The sequence below is a fragment of the Carassius gibelio genome, chromosome B1 (genome assembly GCF_023724105.1).
Source record: "Carassius gibelio isolate Cgi1373 ecotype wild population from Czech Republic chromosome B1, carGib1.2-hapl.c, whole genome shotgun sequence".
NCBI lineage: Eukaryota > Metazoa > Chordata > Actinopteri > Cypriniformes > Cyprinidae > Carassius > Carassius gibelio.
The window spans coordinates 17,369,751-17,375,750 of record NC_068396.1 but is presented as its reverse complement, the minus strand read 5'-3'; positions in this window follow the sequence as shown (position 1 = coordinate 17,375,750).

Genomic DNA, 6,000 nt, shown 5'->3' with positions numbered 1-6,000 from the left:
GAATAACATAGGTTTCATAGACAATTGGACGAGCTTTTGGGGCAGACCTGACCTGTTTAAAAGAGATGGTCTTCATCCCTCCTGGGGTGGCGCCACTCTTCTGTCTAGAAATATGGCACATAGTCTTAGTGTTTATACTTGACTAACTGGGGCCCAGGTCAGGAAGCAGACAGACTGGCTAAACCGACCGTCTGCTAGCTGCCTCCCGTCACAGAGGTCAGTTAATTCTCAGCACATAGAGACTCTTTCACCTAGATATCACACTATAGAGACTGTGTCTGTTCCCCGAACTAGAAAATACAAAAAACGTCCAAACCAAGTTAAGGTTAACAATTTAATTGAGGTTCAACAAATAAAAAACAAATGCAATATGGATAAACAAATGATAAAGATTGGCTTATTGAATATCAGATCCATTTCTACGAAAACACTTTTTGTAAATAATATGATAACTGATCATAATATAGATGTGCTCTGTTTGACAGAAACTTGGCTAAAACCTGATGATTACATTATTTTAAATGAGTCCACCCCCCAAGATTATTGTTATAAACACGAGCCGCGTCTAAAAGGCAAAGGGGGAGGAGTTGCTTCAATTTATAACGTTTTCAGGATTTCTCAGAGGGCAGGCTTCAAGTATAACTCGTTTGAAGTAATGGTGCTTCATATAACATTATCCAGAGAAACCAATGTTAATGATAAATCCGAATCTCCCTTTTCTGTCCAAGATACTAGAAAAGGTGGTATCCTCACAATTATATTCCTTCTTAGAGAAAAATGGTATATGTGAGGATTTCCAGTCAGGATTTAGACCGTATCATAGTACTGAAACTGCTCTCCTTAGAGTTACAAATGATCTGCTCTTATCATCTGATCGTGGGTGTATCTCTCTATTAGTTTTATTGGATCTTAGTGCTGCGTTTGACACAATTGACCACAACATTCTTTTGCATAGACTTGAACACTTTGTTGGCATCCGTGGAAGTGCACTAGCATGGTTTAAATCGTACTTATATGACCGCCATTAGTTCGTAGCAGTGAATGAAGATGTATCATATCGATCACAAGTGCAGTATGGAGTACCTCAAGGCTCAGTACTAGGGTCGCTACTCTTCACGCTTTATATGTTACCCTTGGGAGATATCATCAGGAAACATGGTGTTAGCTTTCACTGTTATGCTGATGATATGCAGCTCTATATTTCCTCGCAGCCCGGTGAAACACACCAATTTGAAAAACTAATGGAATGCATAGTCGATATAAACAATTGGATGACGAGTAATTTCTTACTGCTAAATTCAGAAAAAACAGAGGTGTTAATCATAGGGCCTAAAAACTCTGCTTGTAATAACCTAGAACACTGTCTAAGACTTGATGGTTGCTCTGTCAATTCTTCGTCATCAGTTAGGAACCTAGGTGTGCTATTTGATCGCAATCTTTCCTTAGAAAGCCACGTTTCTAGCATTTGTAAAACTGCATTTTTCCATCTCAAAAATATATCTAAATTACGGCCTATGCTCTCAATGTCAAATGCAGAAATGTTAATCCATGCATTTATGACTTCAAGGTTAGACTATTGTAATGCTTTATTGGGTGGTTGTTCTGCACGCTTGGTAAACAAACTACAGCTAGTCCAAAATGCAGCAGCAAGAGTTCTTACTAGAACCAGGAAGTATGACCATATTAGCCCGGTCCTGTCAACACTGCACTGGCTCCCTATCAAACATCGTATAGATTTTAAAATATTGCTTATTACTTATAAAGCCCTGAATGGTTTAGCACCTCAGTATTTGAATGAGCTCCTTTTACATTATACTCCTCTACGTCCGCTACGTTCTCAAAACTCATGCAATTTGATAATACCTAGAATATCAAAACCAACTGCGGGCGGCAGATCCTTTTCCTATTTGGCGCCTAAACTCTGGAATAACCTACCTAACATTGTTCGGGAGGCAGACACACTCTTGCAGTTTAAATCTAGATTAAAGACCCATCTCTTTAACCTGGCATACACATAACATAATAATATGCTTTTAATATCCAAATCCGTTAAAGGATTTTTAGGCTGCATTAATTAGGTAAACCGGAACCGGAAACACTTCACATAACACCGTACATTCTACATCATTAGAAGAATGGCATCTACGCTAATATTTGTCTGTTTCTCTCTTGTTCCGAGGTCACTGTAGCCACCAGATCCAGTCTTTTTCCAGATCAGAGGGTCACTGCAGTCACCCGGATCCAGTATGTATCCAGACCAGATGGTGGAGAAAGGACCTCTACTGCCCTGAAAGACAGCGGAGACCAGGACAACTAGAGCCCCAGATACAGATCCCCTGTAAAGACCTTGTCTCAGAGGAGCACCAGGACAAGACCACAGGAAACAGATGATTCTTCTGCACAATCTGACTTTGCTGCAGCCTGGAATTGAACTACTGGTTTCGTCTGGTTAGAGGAGAACTGGCCCCCCAACTGAGCCTGGTTTCTCCCAAGGTTTTTTTCTCCATTCTGTCACCGATGGAGTTTCGGTTCCTTGCCGCTGTCGCCTCTGGCTTGCTTAGCTTGGGGTCACTTCATCTACAGCGATATCATTGACTTGATTGCAAATAAAAACAGACACTATTTGACTGAACAGAGATGACATCACTGAATTCAATTATGAACTGCCTTTAACTATCATTTTGCATTATTGAGACACTGTTTTCCAAATTAATGTTGTTCAGTGCTTTGACGCAATGTATTTTGTTTAAAGCACTATATAAATAAAGGTGATTGATTTTATTTAGATTTTTAGTTATCATAATGCCTAAATATGTAATCTCAGATTTAACTGGAATATTATAAATAGTGAGTGCTGTACAATCTTTAATAGACATTAATTCACATTTACTTATGTTTAGATTAAGACCCGAAGCTTCAGAGAACAGTTTTATAATTAATTGCTATAGGAATTTGGGAAGCATCTCTCAAAAATAATGTGGTGTCATCTGCTAATTGACTTCTAAATATTTCATGATCTGCTACATGGATACCCTGAGTACCACTTTCACATACAGAAGTTGACAGTAGCTGCAAACAAAGAATAAATAAATAGGGAGAAAGGGGACAACCTTGTCTCACTCCTCTGGATAATCTTAACCTTGGTGAAGTGCCATTCTTTAATTTAATCGAAGCACTTCCATTATTGTAAAGGGTTTTAATTAATCTGCAAAACATGTCCCCAAAACCAAATTTATCTAATGAATTAATAATAAAATTGGTGCTCTAAAGAATCAAAAGCCTTATAGAAATCTAAGAAAAGAATGAAGCTGTCCTCCTGAATCAAGTCTGAATAATCTAATAAATCAAGAATCAACCTTATATTGAAACCAGATTTTGTCTCATCTATAAAAGATCCCAATACAGATTTTAGTCTTTTAGCAAACATAATAGCTAAAATTGTATAATCACTGTTAAGCAGAGAAATGGGTGGCCAATTGTCAATTAAGAGTAAATCTTTTTTAGGCTTAGGAATTAAAGTAATTAAGCCTTGAGTGAGAGACGGGGGAAGAGCCTAATTTGTGAATGCTTTCTTCAAAAACCTTAAGTAAAAAAGGAGACAGTTCTTTACAGAATTGTTTATAAAAGTCTTAAGGTAACCCCGTCCGTTCCGGGAGATTTATTGTTTTTAAGTTCTAGAATTGAGTTACTAACTTCAGATAAAGTAATTTCACTATCACAGAGATTTCTGTCATTGCTTGAGATAGTCTTAGAATCTTTAACAGACTCCAGAAAAGTATGGGCTGCCTTTTCCGAAAATGTTTTTTTTTATACAGAGTACTGTAAAATTTAGCACAGAAATGTACAATTGACTGAGGATTATTAGTGACTGTCCCCTCAATATTGAGAGTTTGAATTAGTAAAGTACTTACGCGATCTTTTCTAATCTGAAAAAAAATATATGCTGTGTTACATTCTCCCTCCTCCAGCCATTTTTGTCTAGGTCTGACGAGGGGCGAACAGTGACCGTGCATCCCCAGCCCCAGGCTAAGGAGAAAGAAGCTTGAATGGTTAGAACAGCTGATTCGTCAAACCAAAGAGAACATCCCCGTGATCGTGTAGCCCAGCTCATTGGGAAGAAAGCTATCCTCAAGTGCCACATTCATGGTTTTGCAGTAACCGCTCTACTGGACACAGGAGCACAAGTGAATATAATCAATCACAACTGGAAGAGTAAATACTTACCAGAACAAACTCTGAGACCGCTGTCAGAGATAGTCAATGGGAGCGACTTCAGTGTTTCAGCTGTTAATGGAGAACCATTGCCATTTGAGGGATGGGTAGAACTGACAGTGAACCTGCCTGGGAATGATGACCCAAGTTTGGTTATTCAAGTGCCTTTCCTTGTGGGGAAGATACCATTAGAGCGGCCGTTGCTGGGGTTTAATTTCATTGAGGAACTAATAAGAGGAAATACACTGAACAGGGTCTATGTGCATTTTCAGAACTACTAAAGATAGCCCTGGACATCAGAACCTCATTCAGGAACAACCCCATGTGAACCCTGAGGCTGTTGTCACAGTCGGCCCTAGAGATGTTGTCATACCACCAGGCCAAGTTACTCATGTAAAGTGTGAGGTACCGGTTGACTTGGAATTCTCGGAGCCAGTAGTGCTGTTTGAGTCCAGTGAGGAGAGTGCATCATTGACTCATCATTGAATCATTGACTGCTGGTGTGTGGTGGGCGTTCTGGCGCAATATGGCTGCCGTCGCATCATCCAGGTGGATGCTGCACACTGGTGGTGGATGAGGAGATACCCCCTGTCTATGTAAAGCACTTTGAGTGTCTAGAAAAGCGCTATATAAATGTAAAGAATTAAATCAATTAGACATTGGAAAAGGTCTTATGGAATTAGAGGGGACAGATCGGCCATATGTTAGGATTCCCTTGTGCAACCCTAACACTTGTGAAGTCACTATAAGACGACATACACCTCTAGGAAGTATACAGACTATAGCTAGTATTATCAAAACGGAGCAACAAGACCTGGAAAAAAATGGTGACCTACCAATGAGCCGGGGAGAAAAACCAGGTTCCCAAGTACAGGAGGACGACTGCAGGGCAGACAGTTTGTGGCATCCGCCGGTCGATTTAAGTCATCTGGAAGAAGAACAGCAGAAAATAGTCAAAGGCATGCTTTATGAAGAAGCCAGCGTCTTCTCCCATGGGGATGATGATATTGGGTGTATCCCAAGCTTACAGATGACAATTAACCTGAAGGATGACATCCCTATTCAGCGAGCTTATGCCTCCATCCCAAAACCCCTGTATAAGGAAGTGAAGGAATACGTCCAGGACTTACTAGCTCGGGGGTTGGGTGGTCAAGTCAAAGTCTCCGTATGCAGCCCCGGTGGTGTGTGTCCAGAAGAAAGATGGCACTCTGAGACTGTGTATAGACTACAGATTATTGAATCAGAAGACAGTTCCAGACCGACATCCACTTCCCCGGATCCAGGACCTTATTGACACCCTTGGAGGCTTCTGATGGTTTTATATCTTAGATCAGGGGAATGCCTACCATTAAGGATTCATGGCAGAGGGATCTCGACACCTTACTGCATTCACGACCCCTTGGGGACTATAGGAGTGGGTGCGCATACCTTTTGGATTGGCTAACGCACCAGTGGCATTCCAGAGGAGTATGGAGGGAATGGTGGATTCAATGAGAGATGAATTATGCATACCATATCTCGATGACATACTTTGCTTTGGCAAAACATTCAGTGATCATGTCCAGGAACTTAGGAGAGTTCTTAGAGTACTGAAGGATCATGGGGTAAAGTTGAGGCCAGCAAAGTGCGATCTCTTCAAGAGGGAGGTCAGATACGTGGGAAGACTAGTTTCAGAGGATAGTGTTCACATCGACCCAAAAGACCTAGAAGCAGTCCTCTCCCTAAAAGAGCAAAAGCCCACCACCGTTGGGGAGTTGCGGCGATTGTTGGGGTTCCTCAGTTATTACC